The sequence below is a fragment of the Eulemur rufifrons genome, chromosome 16 (genome assembly GCF_041146395.1).
Source record: "Eulemur rufifrons isolate Redbay chromosome 16, OSU_ERuf_1, whole genome shotgun sequence".
In the NCBI taxonomy this organism is placed as follows: Eukaryota; Metazoa; Chordata; class Mammalia; order Primates; family Lemuridae; genus Eulemur; species Eulemur rufifrons.
In genome coordinates this window covers 96,467,319-96,489,977 of record NC_090998.1, presented here as the reverse complement: position 1 = coordinate 96,489,977, position 22,659 = coordinate 96,467,319, and the positions used below count along the sequence as shown (strand labels likewise).

Below are 22,659 nucleotides of genomic sequence, written 5' to 3'. Positions count from 1 at the left end.
ACACTAATCCCACCTTGAACCCCACCCTCGTGACTTTATCTAACCTAATCATCTCCCAAAGGCCTCACCTCCAAATGTTAGTATCATTACAGTAGGGGTTAAGATTTCAACGCAGGAATTTTGGGTGGACACAAATCAGTCTATAGCACCCTGCCTGCCTTCATACCCACCCACCCCTCCTCAGTCCCGGCACCATGAGGATGAAATGAGACCTGCACGTGGAGCATCTGCCCTGCAACTGGAATACAGTCAGGACTCGGCAACTGGCAGCTCAAGCGTTATCATCTCAAGAACAGCCGGCTCACGTGGCCACACATTCCTGGGTCTTCAAGCTCCACATAGTGACTCTCCTCCCGGTAGCAGGAGCCCAGCTAGACTCCCACCAAAGTCTCAGAAAGGTGACTTAAATGCACAGCCCCACCAGACACCTTGGGCAAAGGCTCTTTTAGGCCTGAGCCAGGCTCTCAGTGTCTCTCAGTTTTCACAAGAGTATCCTCCTGGCTGTGAGATACGTTGAAGACTCAAGCGAAAAGTGAAAACCTACCATTTGCTCACCACTAGTACCCACGCAGCCCTCCCAGTTAAGGACAGAGCTGGCCAGCATCGTGAGGCTGTATCCTTATCACCAGTGCAAAGTACCCTGGCCCCAACTCTTCCCTCCTGGAGCCAAACGCAGACCCCCGAGCAGCCAGAGAACCCCTTGAGCCAGGCAGGCCTGACCACATCAGGATACCCCCTGGCCAAAGACCTAGGCAGAACATCCAGTTTCCATCACCGACCGGCTCTGCAACCTGGGGCAAGTGCGCTGAATGTGTCATGCAGGTAAAAATGTGACTCCATGGCACGGAGCTGTCATGACTGCCACCACTAGTCTGGGACAGTGGCCAATACCAGACACCTCCAAGGGGGCCCAGAGAGAGAAGCAATCAACTACTGAGCACCAAGGGCACACACAACAAGGCTTCAGTCTGCATCTGCCCGTGCTGTGTTTGTTCTCAACACCATGCTCCTGGGAAAACAAGAACCACAACGGGAAGCCCCTGCCTGGATCAAGGGCAGGGCATACTCTGGGGTGAGACTCTTGAAGGAAAATAACTGATGACTAGCTAGATAAAAAGCATTGCCAAATATGTAGAAAACAGCACCAAAAAGCACCAGGAAGGAAACAGGGACAGTGAACAGAGCTGAAGTCCAAACACGATGCACGAAAGACCAAGAGCCAAGGAACTCTGGCTTCAGGATTACACCAGCCACTAGGAAGAATGGTGACAGCACCAGCCAGCTCTTACAGAGACCCCCTGTGTGTGAGCACCACAGGAGCACTCTCAAAGCTCTGCACGGCAACACAGCCGGCAGTTTACTACCAATCCCCTGGTGATGGGTAAAAAGCAGAGGTCTCAATAATTATACAACTGGCCCAAAGTCACAAGGTTAATAACTGTCAGTTCTAGAACTTGAACCCAGGTTTGGCTGACAGCACAGTCCATGTTCTCAATCCCCACATGATAACCAGATTCCAGCTGAGTCAATGAAGAAAAGAACGAGTTATCAAAGGAGATCCAAAAGGAATGAACAAGATTGTGACAACAGGAAGTCACCACCCAGGGCTGAACTAGCCTAGGAGGGGCGACACAGTAGAGCTGAGAGGGGCCAGAGCCGGGCTCCTTGGGCTTGAGGGATGACTGGACCCTGCGGAGAGAAAAGTCAAGTCTTCAAGATGGAGCAGTCAGTGGGTTTCTTCTTGGGGTAGCGAAATGTTCGGAAATTAGATGGTGGTGATGGTTGTACAGTCTTGTGAATATACGGAAAACCAATGAATTGTACATTTTAAGAGTGAATTGGGCCGGGCGCGGTGGCTCACACCTGTAATCCCAGCCCTCTGGGAGGCCGAGGCGGGCGGATTGTTTGAGCTCAGGAGTTCGAGACCAGCCTGAGCAAGAGCGAGACCCCATCTCCACTAAAAATAGAAAGAAATTATGTGGACAGCTAAAAATATATATAGAAAAATTAGCCGGGCATGGTGGCACATGCCTGTAGTCCCAGCTACTCGGGAGGCTGAGACAGGAGGATTGCTTGAGCCCAGGAGTTTGAGGTTGCTGTGAGCTTGACGCCACGGCACTCTAGCCCAGGCAACCGAGTAAGACTCTGTCTCAAAAAAAAAAAAAAAAAAAAAGAGAGTGAATTGTATGGTATGTGAAGTATTTCTCAATGAAAAAAAAAATGGAGCAGTACCTGGGCTGATAGGTGGGAGGCAAATTTTTGAAGAAAAGCCCCGAAAGGTTTGAACGCCCACAGCAGCCCAGAGAGAAGACACTGAGTTCAGTTCATTCAGCAACATGTGGCAGAAAATGAGACCAACCTAGCCCTACCAGCCCTACCTCTGAGGAGCCTGACTGCTAGCAGAGAAGACAGACACTGAGGGACTCCATCTGGGGCCAACCCTGAGAGAGGTGGGCATGGGCAGCGACACTGAGCAGAGGCACAGGCCGACGCCCCTCCACAGTTGTCCGACCTGCAAGCCCTGAGGATGCAGCTAACTGCTGGGTTCTCTGCAGCTCAGGTACTTGCCTACAAACAGGCATAAAAATGCCAAGCTCCTAGTGTGGGTATGAGGACTGACTGGGACAAAGTATAGCACCTGGAACCAGGCTGGGCACCCAGGGAGTGCCCAGTGTGTCACCTGTCACAACCATAGTTTAGTGGAAGACTTGACATCGTCTGTAGCAGTGGTCTCCAACCTTTTTGCCACCAGGGACCAATTTCCTAGAAGGCAACTTTTCCATGGAGGTGGGGGAGCTCAGGCAGTTATGTGGTAAGGTTCCCAACAGGCCAGGGACCGATACTGGTCCGCAGCCCGGGGTTTGGGGATCACAGGTCTATAGTATAATACGTGAAGTGAACCTGATAGCCACTACACTGCGGAAACTACAGTGTACTGTGATGGCCGAAACCTCAACTCCAGAACCCAACTGTGTGGCCCAAGGGTCAGCTCTACCACTTCTTGACCTGAACTGAGCTTCCTACACTTTCTGTGTCTCATTTTTGTCAACTGTAAAATGTAGATGACGATAGTATACACCCCAAAGGGCAGTGTGAATATAATCAAGATAATCTGCGTAAAGTGCTCAACACATGCCTGGTAAACAGTAAGTGCCCAATAAATATTAGCAATTGCTGTCCTTAGTCAGGAGTGAGGCTGGGGAGGTGTGGGAAGTGTTGGTCAGAGAAGCCTTCCATGAGGAAACCTAGCGTGAGTTTTACTCATTTTAAATTTATGACCAGCAACCTCAAGTGAAAATTAAATATGGCCTAGCAATCCTACTATATCTCTCTCCAGGAAGCTGGTTTCCTTCTCTAAGACAACTGTGATAAATTTAAAATGGGCACGAATTTTATGTAGCTCCTCACCTCAAGAAGCAAAGTCAGATTTGAGATTTCTTTCTCAAAGGGAGATCAAAAAGGAAAAAAAAAGCAGCAGACCAGCAGCAGCAGCAGCAGCAGCAGCAGCAGCAGCAGCAGCAGCAAGGAAGTCTATCTGCCCATCCCTTGACTCTTGGCTGCCCTTAACCTGCTATAATAACAAAAGGCGATAGGTCGGGTGCCAGTTCTAAGCCTCAGCTTCAAGAGGCCTCACAGTGTCCACTCTGGCCTTCTTGGAATCCTGGGACCAGCGTGTGAAGAGGCCCAGGCCAGCCTCCCTGAGGACGGCAGAACCCTGGGGAGAGGCCTAAACACCAGCGGAGGCTGCAGTCATGTGAGGAAGCGCAGGTGATGGTACAGGGAACAGAGAGGAGCATCCAGCTGTGCCCAGTCCAAACTGCCAACCCACAGATTCACAACCAAGAAACAAGATGGGTGTTTTAAGCCACTAATCATTGGGGTGGTTTGTTATGCAGCAATATACAAGTAACACAGTAACCACTTCATTCCTTCACCTCTTTCCTGAACTCCCTAATATCCTTACCCCTTAATTCATAGAAAAAGCAAACAGTCTCAAGTGCCAACTCCCCCACCTTCCCTCCACCACATTTACCAGCCCAAATCTACCACATTCCCTGCCTTCCCTCCTGGTACAAAACAAGGCCCTTGCTCCCATCAAAGATAAGACCCTCCACCCGCACTCCAGACCCTACTCACACCTTCCCAAGACTGCGATTTCTGGCACCCCTCCCCCTGGTATCTCCAGTTTCTCCCCCTTTACTTGAGCATTACTGGCTGTGTGTGCGTGCATATATACACACGCACACATACACATCCTCCCCTAGCCCTACAGACATTGCTCCAGTCCCTGAGCATGGCAATATTGCCTGAAGGAATCGTCTGCACTCACTGTCCACAATCCCTCTTCTCCTATCTGGCCTCTCTTACTAAGCACCGTTCCACCAAACTGCCTTTGTCAAGGAAACCAATGACCACCAAGGACTATTTCTGAGTTCTCATGTCACTCAACATCTCAGCAGCCTGACAGTGGGTCTGTCCCTCCTTCTTAAAGTAATGGCCTCTCCTAGCTTCTTGGACACCACACCCTCTTAGTTTCTTCCAGAACCCATAGCTACTCCTCGTCAGCCTCTGTTTCTCTGCTCTCTGTTCAGTCCTGGTCTCTCTTCTCTCCTCATGTTGGGTGTGTATAATCATAGGGTTTAGGAGTGCAGCTCTAAGAGCTCTAGTTCCAGAAATGGTGGAGCAGTTTGTATCAGACGACGACTCCTGCTAGGAATTATAAGCTCCGGACAAAACATAAGAAGAGAACTATTTGACGGCACTGGAGACCAACCAAAAACATGCAGAAACTAGAGAGGACAAAATCATTGAAAGGACAGCAAACTAGATGAGCTCTGCTTTGAAGTGGCTTTTGACCTGAGGGTACTTCTCAGTTCTCACAGAGCATGGGGTAACGGTGCTTAAGCAAAAGCAGCAGTCTCACTGAAGTGAGAAAACAAGAGGTCTGAGTTCAGGGCTGCCAGAAGTGTTGAAAACTGAAAGAGAAATTCCAACAAAGAAAGGAGCCTCAAAATCTGCGTTAAAGTCCTCCCACATGCTTAACTGATTGCTAAACTGCACATGGTGGGATGAAACTCTAAGGAGCCAAGCAGAAAGCAGCTGCTACAAGGTGAAAGAGCTAAGCAAAGATTTCAGCAGCTATCCACAACTGGGCAAACAGAATTTGGAGTTCAAGTGCTGCCACATTAGAGAGGTTTTCCATTATAACCCCATTTGGCCATGTCTTAGAAAACCCATGTTCCAGAACTAAGGGCAATGCTCTAAAACTTAGGGCAAAAGCAAAACAGAAACCCTAGCAAAGCCTACAACAAAGCCTCTACAGTATCGAGATGATCTAGTAATTTAACAGCCTGCCCCAACACAATGCAACAATCTTTATGGGTAGATAACATAAACAAGAGTCTCTAGAAGGTACCATCCACAATGTCCATTACACAATCAAAAATTACAAAACGTGCAAAGCAGAAAAATGTGACCCATGATCAAGAGAAAAAACAATCTATAGAACCTACAAATGACCATATGTTGGAACTGGCAGACAATAATTTCAAAACAGGAACTATAAATACCTTAAAGGATTTGGGGAAAAGAAAACAGAAGAAATGAACAGGTAAATATTAGCAGCAGAAAAATGCAAACTCAAAAAAAGAACCAAAAGGAAATTCTAGAAATGAAAATACAGTGTCTGAAATAAAAATGTCACAGGATGGGCTTAATAATAAAATGAACACCAGAGAACAAAGGCAATGAATATAAAGATAGCTTGAGTAGAAAATACACAAATGTAAACATGGAGAGAAAAAAGAGTTTTAAAAATACCAACATATCTAAAGCCTGTGGAATACCATCAAACAATCTAAAATAGATACAAAGTCAGGTATGGTGGCACGTGCTTATAGTCCCAGCTACTCAGGAGCCTGAGGTGGGAGAATTGCTTGAGCCTGGGAATCTGAGTCCAGCCTGGGCAACGTAGCAAGACTCCATCTTTAAAAAATAAAATAAATAAATAAATAAAATAGATATAGTTGGAGTCCCAAAAGGAAAGGAAAAAGAAAATGGGACAGGAGATATAAAGTGTCAATGGCTAAAATGTTTCCAAAGATGAAACATCAACCCACAGACGTAAGGCACTAAGAAACTCCAAGGATAAATACAAACACCACACCTAGAATATTACAGTCAAACTGAACAAAAAAATTTATAAAAATAAACAAAATACCTTAAACACGGCAGGAAAAAAGGTATTATGTTAGGTGAACAACAATAAGAATAATAGCTGACTTCTTATCAGAAACAACAGAAGCTAGAAAATCATAGAATAATGTGTTTAAAGTACTGAGAGAAGGCCAGGCACAGTGGCTCACATCTATAATGCTTGCACTTTGGGAGGCCAAGGTGGGAGGATCACTTGAGGCCAGGAGTTCAAGACTAGCCTGAGCAAGAGCAAGACCCTGTCCCTACAAAAAATAGAAAATTTAGCTGGGCGTGGTGGTATGCACCTATCATCCCAGCTGCTTGGGAGGCTGAGACAGGAGGATTGCTTGAGCCCAGAAGCTCAAGGCTGCAGTGAGGTATAACGATGCCATTGCACTCTAGCCTGGGTGACAGAGCAAGACTCTGTCTCAAAATAAATTAATTAATTAAATGCTGAAAAAAAAGTTATCAACCTATAATTCTATATCCAGCAAAAATATCCTTCAAAACAGAGGAATAAGTGAAGATGCTTTCAGACAAACAAAAGCTAAAGGAATTTGTCCTCATAATACCCACACTACAAGAAATACTGAAGAAAGTGCTTCAGGCTGAAGGAAAATGATCCCAGATAGAAATCTGCTCTGTAAAAATGAACGAAGAAGTTTCCAACTCATTCTGTGGATCCAGTATTATCCAAAACCAAATAAAGACATCATAAGAAAAGAAAGTCATATACAAACATGGCTCATGAAGACAGATGTAAAAATCCTCAAAACATGAGCAAATCAAATCCAGCCATATATAAAAAGGATTATATAACATGCCACACCAAGGGGGATTTATCCCCAAGAATGCAAGATTACTTTAACATCTGAAAATCAATTAATATAACATCATATATCAATAGAATAAAGGACAAAAACCAAATGATCATCTTAATAGATGCAGAAAAAGCACTGGACCAAATCCAACAGCCTTTCATGATAAAAACACTCCACAAAATAGGAATAGAAAGCAACTTTCTCAACCACTGAATGTCCACTATTATAACTTCTATTCAACATTGTATCAGGAATTCTAGCCAATGCACTAAAGCAAGAAAATAAAAGACATAACAATTAGAAAGGAAAAGTAAAATTATCTTTATCTGCAGACAGACACAAAAGGCCATATACTTTATGATCCCATTTATATGAAGTTCAACGACCTGCAAAATTAATCTGTAGTGATAGAAATCAGAACTGACTGCCAGATTTTGGGGGGTGGTTGTAGTGACTAAAAAGGGACAAAGGGACACAAGGAAACTTTCAGGGGTGATGCAAATGTTCTATATCTTGACAAGAGTGATAGACACATTGGTGCATATATTTGTTAAAATTCACCAAATTTACAGAGTTAAGGTCTATACATTTCACTGGGTGTAAGATACACTTCAATAATTTTTAAGAGGAATATTTAAAAAAAAAATAAAAAGACTACACATTCCATGTTAAAAACAAGAGAACAATACATTATATGTATCAAAACATCACTATGTACCCTATAAATACGTATAATTATTACATGTCAATTAAAAAATAAATAAAAATTGTTTAAAAATTTTTTTAAAAAGAAGAGGGATGCTCCTAACAAAAAAAGAGAAAAGAAAAAAAGAAGAGGGCTGCTTGCTGTGTATGATACATTATTTACAATACAGGCTGAGCAACTCTACTCCAAAAATCCAAAATGCTCCAAAGTCTGAAACTTGTTGGACTTCAACATGACACTCAAAGGAAATGCTCACTGAAGCATTTAAGATTTTGTATTTGGGATGCTCAACTGCTAAGTATAATACAAATATTCCAAAATCCAAAAACACTCCTGGTCCCAAGCATTTTGGGTAAGGGATATTCAACCTGTATAACCATCAATTAAAACAAAGCAAGATGTGGGAGCAGGATGAATGCTGAGAAATTACCTAATGAGTACAATGTATGTTATTTGGGTGACACGTACCCTGAAGCCCTGACTTGAGCACAACACAATCTATGTATGTAAGAAAATTGAACTTGCACCCCATAATTCTATACAAATAAAAAAATAAAGATAAAATGCTTTAAAAAAATAAATAAAATAAATCAAGATATTGAAGAACGTGTGGAGTATGCCATAAGCCTCTGTCTCTCTCTCTCTCTCTCTCTCTCTCACACACACACACACACACACACACGCACACACATATACATACATACCACTATCTGTTAATAAACTATCTTTAGAAGGATACAAAAGAAAACAGAAACACTAGTTGCCTGGGAAGAGGAAAAGGGTAGCTGAGGGACAGGGTGAGAGTGAAACTGACTTCACAATACACACTTTGGTACTATTTACGTTTTATTGTTAATTCAGATTACTATGTGCATGTACAGGAGAAACTCTGAAAAGCAGAGGCTCTGGAGTCTGACCACCTGAGTTGAGTCCTGGCTCTCCTTACTGTGACCTTGGATACATTACTTGATTTGTTTGTGCCTTGGTGTTCTCATATGAATATTAACAGGGACATTAAGAGTCACTACATCATTAACTTGTTATAAAGATTAAATGAAATCGTTTAGGTAGGGCCTGGTGTGATGGCTCACTCCTGTAACCCTAGCACTTCAGGAGGCCAAGGTGGCAGGATCACTTGAGGCCAGGAGTTCAAGACCAGCCTAAGCAAGATCCTGTCTCTACAAAAAAAAAAAAAAAAACAGAAAAATTAACCAGGCATGGTGGTTCAGGCCTACAGTCCCACCTACTTGGGAGATTGAGGCAAGATCACTTCAGCCCAGGAGCTTGAGGTTGCAGTAACATATTTTAAAAAATATGTGGGCCTCTTCCAGCTTTACCGGAAGACACACACACACACACACACACACACACACACCAATGCCTGGTACAAAATCAGCTATCATTATTATTCAAAAATTAAAACAATAAAATAGTTTGAAAGTTAGTCTTTTAATCTTTTAACCAAAAAAGGAAAGGTTTAGAGTCAAACTACCTGAGGTACAAATCTTGACTCTATCACCTATTTGTTGTATACATCAATCTGTGAAACAGGGAAATAATACAGGCACACCTCATTTTATTGTGCTTCACAGATATTAAGTTTTTCACAAATTGAAGGTCCGTGGCAACCCCGCATGGAGCAAGTCTATCGGCGCCATTTTTCCAACAACATGTGCCCACTTCAAGTCTCTGTGTCACATTTTGGTAATTCTCACAGTCTTTCAAACTTTTTCATCATTATTATATCTGTTATAGTGACCTGTCATTAGTGATCTTTGAGGTTACTATCGTAATTGTTTTGGGAACCAGAAACCACACCCATACAAGACAACTTAATAGATAAATGCTGTGTATGTTCTGTTTCACTGACCAGCCATTCCCCAATCTCTCTCCCTCTCCTCTGGCCTCCCTATTCCTTGAGCTACGACAGTATTGAAATTAGGCATTAATAAGCATACAATGGCCTGCAAGTGTTCAAGTGAAAGGAAAAGTTGAACATCTCTCACTTTAAATCAAAAGCTAGAAATGGGCCAATCCTAGCACTCTGGAAGGCCGAGGCGGGTGGATCGCTCGAGGTCAGGAGTTTGAGACCAGCCTGAGCAAGAGCAAGATCCCGTCTCTACTAAAAATAGAAAGAAATTATCTGGCCAACTAAAAAATATATATAGAAAAAATTAGCCGGGCATGGTGCCACATGCCTGTAGTCCTAGCTACTCAGGAGGCTGAGGCAGGAGGATTGCTTAAGCCCAGGAGTTTGAGGTTGTTGTGAGCGAGGCTGACGCCACGGCACTCACTCTAGCCCGGGCAACAGAGCGAGACTCTGTCTCAAAAAAAAAAAAAAAAGCTAGAAATGATTAAGCTTAGTAAGGAAGGCATGTCAAAAACTGAGACAGGCTGAAGGCTAGGCCTCTTGCACCAAGGAGCCAAGTTGTGAATGCAAACGAAAAATGCTTGAAGAAAATTAAAAGTGCTACTCCAGTAAACACACCAATGATAGGAAAGCAAAACAGCCTTATTGCTGATATGAAGGAAAGAAGCCATCTCCACAACATAAAAGTGCCAGGTGAAGCAACCAGTGCTGATGTAGAAGCTGCAGCAAATTACCCAGAAGATCTGGCTAAGATCACTGATGAAGGTGGCTACATTAAACAACAGATTTTCAATGTAGGAAAACAGTCTTATATTGGAAGAAGATGCCATCTAGGACTTTTACAGCTAGAGAAGAGAAGTCAGTGCCTGGCTTCAAAGGACAAGCCAACTCTGTTGTTTGAGGCTAATGCAGCTGGTGACTTTAAGTTGAAGCCAATGTTCATTTACCGCTCCAAAAATCCTAGGGCCCTTAAAGAACAAAACCTAGATGACAATATATTTGTTTACAGCATGTTTTATTGAATTTTTTTTGAGACAGGGTCTCGCTCTGTCAGCTAGGCTAGAGTGCAGTGGCATCATAATAGGCCACCACACCTGGCCTGTTTTACTATTTTAAACTCCCTGTTGAGACCTACTGCTCAGAAAAAAAGATTCCTTTCAAAATATTACTGCTCACTTACAATGTACCTGGTCACCCAAGAGCTCTGACGGAGATGTACAAGGATATTGGTGTTATTTTCATGCCTGCTAACACAACATCCATTCTGTTGCCCATGGATCAAGGAGTAATTTCAACTTTCAAGTCTTGTTATTTAACAAACGTATTTCGTAAAGATATGGCTGCCATAGATAGTGACTCCTATGGATCTGGGCAGTCAACTGAAAACCCTCTGGAAAGGATTCACCATTCTGGATGCCATTAAGAACACTCGTGGATTCATGGGAGGAGGTTAAAATCTCAACATTAACAGGAGTTTGGAAGAAATTGATTTCAACCCTCATGGATGACTTTGAGGAATTCCAGAATTTCGTGGAGGCCAGGCATGGTAGCTCATGCCTGTAATCCCAGGACTCTGGGAGGCCAAGGCTGGAGGATCATTTGAACTTAGGAATTCAAGACCAGCCTGAGCAAGAGTGAGATCCCGTCTCTACTAAAAATAGAAAAATTAGCCAGGCATCGTGGCGCACGCCTGTAGTCCCAGCCACTCGGGAGGCTGAGGCAAGAGGATTGTGCAGGAGTTCGGGGTTGCAGTGAGCTATGATGATGCCACTGCACTCTAGCCAGGGTGACATAGCAAGACTCTGTCACAAAAAAAAAAAAAAAAATTTAGTGGAAGAAGTCACTGCATGTGTGGTGAAAACAGTAAGAGAACTAGAATTACAAGTGGAGCCTAAAGGTACGATTGAATTGTTACAATCTCAAGATAAAACTTGAATGGATGAGAAATTGCCTCTTATGAATAAGCAAAGAAAGTAATTTCTTGAGATGGAGTATTTTCCTAGTGAAGATGCCGTGAATGTTACTGAAATGACAAGAAAGGATTCAGACTATTCCCTAAACTTATTTGATAATGCAGTGGCAGGGTTTGAGAGGATTAACTCCAATTTTGAAAGCATGTTACTGTTTACCCACAGCATCACAAAAGTTACAGAGAAATCTTTCATAAAAGGAAGAGTGAATCAATGTGACAAACTTCATTATTGTCTTATTATAAGAAATTGCCACAGTCACACCAATATTCAGCAACCCCCACCCCGATCAGTCAGCAGACATCAGTACCAAGGCAAGATTATCCACTAACAAAAAGATTATGACTCACTGAAGGCTCAGATGATCATTGGCATTTTTCAGCAACAAAGTTTTGGGGTTTTTTTGTTTGTTTTTTAGAGACAGAGACTTGCTCTGTCACCCAGGCTGTAGCACAGTGGTATGATCATAGCTTACTGTAGCCTCGAACACCTGGGCTCAAGCAATCCTCCCACCTCAGCCTCCCAAGGACCTAGGCCTACAGGCATGTGCCACCACACTCAGGTAATTTTTTTTCAATTTTTTTTTAGAAATGGGGTCTTGCTATGTTGCCCAGGCTGGTCTCAAATTCCTGGCCTTAGGCAATCCTCCTGCTTTGGCCTCCCAAAGTGTTGGGATTATAGGTATGAGCCACTGTGCCCAGCATCAATGAAGTATTTTAATTAAGGCATATACATTATATTTCTAGACATAATGCTACTGTACACTTACCAGACTACAGTATAGTGTAAACATAACTTTTATATGCCCTGGGAAACGGAAAGCTTCATGTGACTCACTTTATTATGTGTTGCTGCAGCGGTCTGGAATCAAACCTGTAGTATCTCCAAGGTATGCCTATAGTACCTATACCCTAGGGTTATTGTGAGGATTAAATGAAGTAATTCATACAAAGCATTCAACACAATGGCACATAATAAATGCTCAATAGATTCTGCTGTGTGTGTGTTTTAAATAAACAGCTGTTCCCAAGGCTTTACACATTATCCCCAAACTGATAGTTGCATACTTGCAGACAGACCTCTCCTTTGGACTTCAGATTCTACCCTCTCCCTAACACCCCTTGGACTTCTCAGACTCCCACTACTTGCTTTCTGCCTCCACGCTACAATAATTCCCCCACCCCTGCCACCAACCCAATCCAGCCTCCCCATTTCAGTAAACAGTGCCACTGTCCACCCATTGGTTCCATCAAGAAGCCTAGAAGTCACCCTGAGTCCTCTCGTTCCCTCATACTCCTCTTCTAAGCTATCAGCAAGTCCCAACAGCTCTACCTCCAAAGTATCTCCCTAAGTCGACCACCAAAGTCTAAACCGCTGTAACAACTACACCCACTTCCCAACGGTTCACCGCACTTCCCCCCTCTCCATGTGCCAGTGTCCATAAGATCACGGCACTCCCCAGCTCAATCTCCAGCCCAGGTTTCCCCGCAACTCAGACTCGAGGCCCGACGCCTCACCTGCACCTTCAAGGGACAGCATTACTGGAAGACCAACTCTCCAGCCCACGCTCCTCTCTGCCCCTCACCCTGGCCGCATCAGTCTCATCTTGATGCCTGGAGGACACTGCGCCCTTTCCCACCTGCGTGTACTGTCCTCTCGGCCCAGAAGACTCTAAGCCCTGACCCTTCTCACAGCCGGCTGCTTCGCACATTCCAGAGCTTCACTGACATGAGAGTTAGAAAAGTCGGATGGGAAGAGAAACAAGACAGAAAGGGACATAGAGAAGAGGTGAACAGCCAAGGGTGTCAGCGACGGCAGGGAGAGGCCGTGGGGGAGGTGATGGAGGGGACGTGTGTGAAGGGGGAAGGTGGCCAGCATGGTGGCGCATGTCTGCAGTCCCAGCTACTGGGGAGACCGAGGCAGGAGGAGCCTTGAGCCCAGGAGTTGAGGCTGCAGTGAGCTGTGATTGCGCCACTGCACTCCAGCCTGGGCCACAGAGTGAGCCCCTGCCTCAAAAACAAACAAACAAATAAATAAATACAAGAGTAACAGGTTGGAAAAGAGCACAGGAACAAGACGGGTGGGCACAGTGACAAAATGGAGGGTAGTTTACGGTGACACCCAGGGCCTAAGTGGAAGTGACAGGCTTGGAGGAGCTGGTGTGGTGACGGGGCAGGGACTCAGCAGCAAACTGGGAGCAATCAGTAACAAATGAATGGCTGCAAGGACACAAAGTAGCAAGTGAGGGACCACAAAGGGGGCCCAGTAAGGTGCATGGAGGAAGGTGACAGGTATGAAGGAGGAAATGGGAGGGGATGGAGGGAGGAATGGAGCAGGGAGGGTTCTGGTGACAGGCCAGGGAGGGTGACAGAATGGGGTAGGTGACTGATGACATCTGAAGCCATAATGGGGGGGTGTGACAGGAAAGAGGAGTGGCGATGCAGGGGGGGAGGTAACAGAAAGAGGATTCAGTGATTGGACAAAAGGCCTGATGACAGCGGCCACTGAGAGGGAAATGTGTCACACTGACAGGCAGGAGAAAAACCGTGGGGGGGACCCAGACAGGTGGGGTCACTAACGCAGGGCAGGGGACTAACGGGAAGGGTCCCCGACAGACCAGGGGTGGGGGCAGCACCAAGGCGGGAGCAGTGGCAGGGGACAGGCAGCACCTTCACAGGCAAGGGTGGGGCAACCGCGGGCCAAGGGAGGAGGGAGCCCGGCAGGCGGGGAGGGCGGCCCGCGGGCAGCGGGGTCGCTGGCGGGGAGGCACTACAGGACTCCAGCCCCGGTGGGCAATGACAGCTGCGACTGACAGAGAAGGCACCGGAAGGGTGCATCACAGGGGGAGGGGCACTGACTCGGGGGACCCTGCCAGGCAGGCCAGGACGGGGGTTACCAGTGGGGAGGGCACTGGTAGGAGGGGCACTGACTGGCATGAGGGGCAAGATGGGTGGGGCAGGATCGACGGACTGGGGTGGAGTGACAGGGACACTGATTGGAGAGGGGGGACCTGACTGACAGGGGAAAGGACACTGAATGACTTGGGGGGCACCGACGTGGAGAGATACTGACCGCCTGCTGAGTGGGCACTGAGAGGGGCGCTGATGGGCAGGCACTGACGACGGAGGGGGCACTGCCGGGGGGCACACTAAGGGCGCACTGACCGATGGGGGTACCATGGGGACCAATGACTGATGGGGGATTGACGAGGGCAGTGAGCAACAGGGGCGCTGACTGACAGAAGGTACTGACCGACTGAAGGGGTCACTGGCTGATGAGGTCACTGATGGGGTACTGAGTGACGGGACACTGACTAATTGGGCCACTGACCGACGGGGCACTGACTGACAGGGTGACTGACTGACCCACGGGGCACTGACCTACTGACCGAGGGGGACACTGACTGACTGACAGGGCACTGACTGATGGGGTCACTGACTGACGGGGCACTGACTGATGGGGGGGGTCACTGACTGATTGACAGGGCACTGACTGATGGGGGGGTCACTGACTGATTGACAGGGCACTGATTGGCGGGGTCACTGACTGATTGACAGGGCACTGACTGACGGGGCACTGACTGATGGGGGGTCACTGACTGATTGACAGGGCACTGACTGGCGGGGTCACTGACTGACTGACGGGGTCACTGACTGACTGACAGGGCACTGACTGACGGGGTCACTGACTGAGGGGGGTCACTGACTGACGGGGGGTCACTGACTGATTGACAGGGCACTGACTGGCGGGGTCATTGACTGATTGACAGGGCACTGACTGATTGACAGGGCACTGACTGACGGGGTCACTGACTGACAGGGCACTGACTGATGGGGGGTCACTGACTGACTGACAGGGCACTGACTGACGGGGTCACTGACTGAGGGGGGGTCACTGACTGGCGGGGTCACTGACTGATTGACGGGGTCACTGACTGACGGGGCACTGACTGATGGGGGGGTCACTGACTGATGGGGGGGTCACTGACTGATGGGGGGGTCACTGACTGATTGACAGGGCACTGACTGGCGGGGTCACTGACTGACTGACGGGGTCACTGACTGACTGACAGGGCACTGACTGGCGGGGTCATTGACTGATTGACAGGGCACTGACTGATTGACAGGGCACTGACTGACGGGGTCACTGACTGACAGGGCACTGACTGATGGGGGGTCACTGACTGACTGACAGGGCACTGACTGACGGGGTCACTGACTGAGGGGGGGTCACTGACTGGCGGGGTCACTGACTGATTGACGGGGTCACTGACTGACGGGGCACTGACTGATGGGGGGGTCACTGACTGATGGGGGGGTCACTGACTGATGGGGGGGGTCACTGACTGATTGACAGGGCACTGACTGGCGGGGTCACTGACTGACTGACGGGGTCACTGACTGACTGACAGGGCACTGACTGGCGGGGTCATTGACTGATTGACAGGGCACTGACTGATTGACAGGGCATTGACTGACGGGGTCACTGACTGACAGGGCACTGACTGACGAGGGGTCACTGACTGACGGGGGGGGCACTGACTGATTGACAGGGCACTGACTGACGGGGTCACTGACTGACAGGGCACTGACTGACGAGGGGTCACTGACTGACGGGGGGGGGCACTGACTGATTGACAGGGCACTGACTGACGGGGTCACTGACTGACAGGGCACTGACTGACGGGGTCACTGACTGACAGGGCACTGACTGACGAGAGGTCACTGACTGACGGGGGGGGGGGCACTGACTGATTGACAGGGCACTGATTGACGGGGTCACTGACTGATGGGGGGGTCATTGACTGGCGGGGTCACTGACTGACCGACGAGGCACCGACTGACGGAGAGTCACCGACTGACGGCCCGGCGGGCGGTCGCACTTACCTGCCCCGCGGGCCGGGCGTCGCGGCGGCTCCTTGGAGGCCCAGGCGGAGGCCCACGTGGAGGCCAGGGCGCTGGTGGTGGCGAAGCCCGGGCGGCCTCGAGAGGGCCGCACGCACATGGGCCCGGCCCGGGCGCGGCGCCTACAGACAGGGGCGCAGCCGGCCGGCGGCTCGGGACCGGCTCGGGGCCGCGGGCGGCGCTCGGATCGCTCCAAAATGGCGGCGGCGGCGGCGCGGGGACGCGCGCGGTCGGGGGCGGGGTCTCCGCGTAGGGCGCGCACGCCGCGGCCGGGGCGGGGCCGGGGCGGGGCCGGGGCGGGGCGGCCCCGCGGCGCTGCGGGAGGCGCGGGCTGCGGGCTGGGGGCGGCCGTGGAGCGCGGTGGTTAGGGGTGCGTGTTCCCCCTTTTCTCTCTGCGGCACTGGCTAACTTTCACGCCAGCATGGTTCACTTCTGTTGTGTGATGATACGTTTCCAAGGCAACGTCGCCCCAGAACCGCTGGGAGGCGGGCCGCGCGGGAGGCGGGGCTTCCTGTGGAGGCCCCGGGCGTGCGGGACCCGGGCCTTCCTCCCCGCCAAGCCTCCCGGCCCGTCCCCGCCAGGGACCCGCAGGTGCTTGCGCGGCGCTTCCGATTGAACACGTGCGAATTTAGCGCGCGTTGGAATTGTTCCTACTAACCCTAAAGCGAGAATTACTGTTTCAGGCGTGAGCGTGAGCCGTGGGAAGGTTATGGGGAGAACTGAACACTTGAGGAATATCGCGACACCCTGCCCGTCACCAGCCGCGGCCCCTCGGCTCCGCGAAGGCGGGTCCGGCCGCCGAGCGCTCCTCCCGGGCGCTGGGCGAGCCCCGACGGCGGAGGGCGCCCGAGAGTCGTCTCGGGAGAAGGTTCCGGCCCGGCCCGACCCGGCTCTGCGCGCCGGTGGCCGGCGGTGCGGCCGGACGTCTCCGGGAGCCGTCGCCCCGGGCCGCTCTCCCCCGGTATCCCACGGGACAGCTTTCTGGCAAGTTCAGCGCGTGAACTTCCGGAAGTTGGGGAGAAAAGCACCAGCCTCACGCCCGAGAGGAGAGGCCCCGCGTCCCTGGGCGGCCTGCGAAGCCGGACGCCGCTCCAGGTGCAGCAGGTGGCGGTACCCGGCTACCCTCTGCCTGCCCTCGGCTCCCGGTCAGCGGGAGCCTGTCACACCCACGCTGATCCGTCGGCAAACCTGTTCCTCCACTTGGATGTGCAGCCGGCTCTCCACTGCCAGCAGCTCTCACCTGACTCGCAGAGGCCTCCCAGCCGGCTCCCCACTTCTGTCTGAGGGTACCTGCTGCGGCTCGGCGTGCTGTGATCAGCAGAGCACCCAGAGATCCAGTTAAAACAGGTCAGATCACATCCCCTCGGGCCCGGCAGGGACTCCTGTCTCACGGGGTGGAAGCCAAAGTTCTTGCTGTTGCCCACAGGGTCCCACAGGATCCGATCTCATCTCCCTACTCCCTGTTCATTGGCCGGGATGATGACAGCCTCCTGCCACAGGCCGCCTGCTCAGGTTGCCCCGCATGCCTGCATGCCCTTCCCTCAGCTGTCGCTGTGCTTGCCTCCTAGATCCATTGTCTCCTTCCCAGTGAGGGCTTCCCTGGACACCCTGTTTCAAACCTCAAGCCTGCATACACCCATACTCCATAGCCCTCTTCCCTGCTTGGGTTTTTTTCCTCCTTCACAATTGTATCAGTAATCACAGTCCACTAAGGGGACAGAAACCACACGATGATTTCAACAGGTAAAGTTTCTTGTAAATATATTATCAATAACAGGAGATTGTAATAATTACAAGGAATGACGATAACTCTATATTCAAGAAGGGGCAAAACTTGGAAAGGGGTCCCCCCTCCCCAAGGTGGGAGTTCATTCCTTGGTAGAGAAGTGTGGCAGCCCAAACGACACAACAGAGACATTTCCTGGGTTGTCCTGGGATAGAGCTGATGCCTAATCGCCAAGCAGAGGCTGGTGGGCAGGAATACACCCCTCCAAGTGCACGTGGACAAAGGCCAGAAAACCGACTGCCAAGGTGCCTGCGTGACTGGCTGGAAATCCACCCATGGGGTTGCCACTGAAACTCAATGGGAAGCTATCCACAGGGTGGCACCAAAACTCGGGAGGACGAGTGCAACTGCATGTCCCCACACCTGCCGCTGGCAGCCCTGCAACAGGAGCAAGAGAAAGAATGCGCAGGGAAACCAGAAGGTTCCTTCCTCCTGCAGTCACTCTCCAGCACTCTACTGGCAAAGCTTAACATTGTGCCAACTGCAAAACGCAAATGCTTATTTATAGGACCGAGGTCCCCGGTCTCGTCAGAGCAGGCGATGGAAAGTGGATTCCAAGCATGAATAGTGGATTTGGAGCGAGTTGGCACAGTCCAACCTTTTGAATAGTCAGCTTCTTTGTGCATCCTTTCATACATATTTGAACTTCCATATAAAAAAATGCTATATTTTCACCTAACAAGGTACAGCTATCCTTATTGCAGGTGAAGACAATACTCACTTGTTCCCCAGAATGAGAATATGCACACTCCCAATAGTCATATCTATTGCTAGCTATATTGATTACTCCTCAAATTTTGTCACTCTCCCACTGAATAGTCCATAATGTTAAGGCTAAATAGTGAAGTTAATCTCTAACAACTTGTATATTTTCATAAATGGAAAGGAGAGAGAAGAAAATGGTTAGTATATGCTAATACATAATATAACAAGAGAAAGTATACAAAGGTGCTGCAGTTCTTATTTCTGGTCACAAGACACAGTTGATACATATGGCTCTTTAACACTTTTCCACTAATATTGGAAACAAGGCAAGGATGTCTGTTTCCACCACTTTAATTCTATGTTATACTAAAGGTTCTAGCTGGTGCAGTAAGGCAAGAAAAAAGTAAAGGCATACAGATTAGAAAGGATGAAGTAAAATAGTCTTTATTCATAGATGACATGATTATTTATTTAGAAAATCCTAAGGAATCTACACAAAAAATCTGGAACTAATAAGCTAGTTTAACAAGGTTACAGAGTACAATATCAATATGTAAACAACAGTTATATTTTATTTATTTATTTATTTATTTTGAGACAGAGTCTCACTCTGTTGCCTGGACTAGAGTGAGTGCCGTGGCGTCAGCCTAGCTCACAGCAACTTCAAACTCCTGGGCTCAAGCGATCCTCCTGCCTCAGCCTCCCGAGTAGCTGGGGCTACAGGCATGTGCCACCATGCCCAGCTAATTTTTTCTATATATTTTTAGTTGTCCAGATAATTTCTTTCTATTTTTTTTGGTAGAGATGGGGGTCTCGCTCTTGCTCAGGCCGGTCTCGAACTCCTGAGCTCAAACGATCTGCCTGCCTCGGCCTCCCAGAGTGCTAGGATTACAGGTGTGAGCCACCGTGCCCAGCCAGGAAAAAAATTTTCAATTAGCAATAATCGCACTTTGGATAAAACTCATTGGCTATGATACTGTCACTGTGCAGAGCTGGCTATGTAGATTTTTTAAAGCTTTACAAAAAAAATAAGTAAAACAAAACCTCCTTTTGCATTCCATAAAAATTGACAGAAAAGCACCTGGCCAGAAGAGCACAACAGTCGGCAGCCCCCCCATCTCAACCCCCACACCAGGGTCTCTGCGGGACAGGGGCAAGTCTGCGCAGGACACGCTGAGGGCCACCTCTCTCCCAGAGCTGTCTCCTGTCCCCCTGCCCCCTGCAACCCCAAGCAACTCCCAAACACACATCGAATCAGATTTCCAGTTTTTCTTCTTTCACATACAATTATTTCATAAAATTTTTTTTGTTACACATTTTTTATACCAATGTAACAGGCGGGCAGGAAAGGGAGTGTGGCAGTATATATTATGCTTATAAATGGTGGGGTAGGAGATGGCGGAGGGTCCGGGTGAACAAAAACCAATGGTCTTTATAGAAATATCGAGAGTTTCAATAGCAAAATGTGGTGGGAAACAGGCCACAGAGCCGGAGAAGGGTGTTTATGGGGCTTTATTCTCAGGGAGAGACGGTACTGTGCGGTCATGATGAAAGTTGTCATGGGACCTGTTGGGGAGGGACGGGACAAGGGAGAGGGAGCAGAAAACGAGTTTTGTAAGAAAGGAATCTAGTGAGTGCACGGCGTGTCCAGTTAGCGTGAAGCAAAGGTTTAACACAGCTGCTTTCTCTTCAAAGCCTCCACCATGTCATTCTTTGGAGCTTCTTGTTTTGTCTGCAAAAGTCTGCACAGACCTCAGCCCACTGACAACGTCCTTTGTTTTTCCAGAGTCGATCTCATTCAGCGCACTTCTGATTTTATTTTCCACGTCCTCCACCAGGCGTCTGATACTGGCTGTAGCATCTTTCTCTGTCTGTCTGGTTACGGCTGCCTCCGGAGTTCACGGTGCCAGAGCGGGATTTGCAAATGGATGTAAATTAAGGATTTTGAGATGAGATAATCTGGGTGGGCCCTAAACTCAATGGCAAATGTCCTTATAAGGGGAGAAGACAGAAGTTGATGTGAAGACAGAAGCAGAGATAGGAGTCATGCCAAGCCAGGAAATAGCAAGGATTGCTGGCAGCCACCAAAAGTTATGAGAGGCACAGAACAGATCCTCACTCAGAGCCTCCAGAAGGAACCAGCTCTGCTCACACCTTGATTTTGGACTTCTAGCTTCCTAGACTGTCAGAGAATAAATTTCTGTCGTTTTAAGCCACTCGGTTTGTGTCATTTGTTACAGCAGCCATAGGAGGGATATATAAGTTCCCAATAAAACCACAGGTGCTGCATCCCTAAATGAGCTTCCCCAGTTGGCAATAATTCATGTGTTGTCACAACTCCTTGCCAGGAAACTAAGTGAGCTGTGACGATGCTACTGCACGCTAGGTCACAGAGTGAGACCCTGTCTCAATAAAATAAATAAACAAATAAACTACTAGAAGAAACATAAGGGGTATTGTCTGGGGAAGGACCTTAGGTTAAGGAAACATTTCTAAGATACGACACCAAAAGCCGAATCCATGAAATAAAAAAATTGATAAATTTTTCCTCTTCGAAAGATGCCATTAAGAAAAATAAAAGACAGGCGGGGCACGGTGGCTCACACCTGTAATCCTAGCACTCTGGGAAGCCGAGGCGGGCGGATCGTTTGAGCTCAGGAGTTTGAGACCAGTCTGAGCAAGACTGAGACCCCTGTCTCTACTAAAAATAGAAAGAAATGATCTGGACAGCTAAAATTATATATATAGAAAAAAATTAGCCGGGCATTGTGGCACATGTCTGCAGTCCCAGCTACACAGGAGGCTGAGGCAGAAGGATTGCTGTGAGCTTGACACCACAGCACTCTAGCCCGGGCAACAGAGCCAGACTCTGTCTCAAAACAAAAAAAAAAAAAAGAAAAGAAAACATTTTGACAATTTCTTAAAAAGATAAATATAAACTTGCCATACAACCAAACATTTTCACTCCTAGGTATCTACTCAAGAAAAATTAAAACATGTCCACACAAAGATGTGTACACAAATGTACACAGCAGTATTCATAATAAGCAAAAAGTGGAAACAACCCAAATGTCTATCAGTTGGTAAAAGGATAAACAAAATGCCATATATCCATACAGTGAGATACTATTCATGAAAAGAAACAAATTACTGACACATACAATGACATGGACGACCTTGAAAACATAATGCTCAGTGCAAGAGACCACACAGAAAAAACTATATTTTATGTATCTGTTTCCCATTGCTGCAGTAACAAATTACAAACTTAGTGGCTTAAAACACAAATTTATTATCTTACAGTTCTGGAGGTCAAAAATCTGAAACAAATCTTATGAGGCTAAAATCAAGGTGTCAACTTCCCTCTGGAAACTCCAGGGGAGAATCTGTTTCCTTAACTTTTCCAGCTTTTCCTGCATTCCTTGGCATATGGTCTTTTCCTTCATCTCCGAAGCCAGCAGCATTGCATCTTCCAAGTTCGTTCTCAGATTCCGTCATCCCATTGCCTTCTCTGACTCTCCTCCTCCTGCATCCCTCTTAAAAGGACCCTTATATGGGGCCCTCCCAGATAACCCAGGATGATCTCCCCATCTCAATATCCTCAATTTATTCATGTATCCAAAGTCCCTTTTACCCCATGTAAAATAACATATTCACAGGTTCCAGAGATCAGCACATAAACATTTTGGGGGGCAATTATTT

The 22,659-nt window shown here is 47.9% G+C and overlaps 1 protein-coding gene and 1 long non-coding RNA gene across 4 annotated transcripts in view; one reads left to right on the top strand and one right to left on the bottom strand.

Annotated features, from left to right (window-relative positions):
• Positions 1-16,666, bottom strand: part of PPP6R2 (protein phosphatase 6 regulatory subunit 2) — an 80,881-nt gene extending 64,215 nt beyond the window's left edge. For all 3 annotated transcript variants that reach the window (XM_069490720.1, XM_069490721.1, XM_069490722.1), the window contains exon 1: positions 16,449-16,666. The gene's annotated coding sequence lies outside the window, so the exon portion shown is untranslated. The remainder of the gene's footprint in view (positions 1-16,448) is intronic.
• Positions 16,667-17,009: 343 nt separating this feature from the next.
• On the top strand, positions 17,010-21,173 carry LOC138396931 (uncharacterized). Its single transcript, XR_011235729.1, has 2 exons — positions 17,010-17,813; positions 20,744-21,173. It is a non-coding gene; the product is annotated as an uncharacterized lncRNA (long non-coding RNA).
• Positions 21,174-22,659: the final 1,486 nt, after the last annotated feature.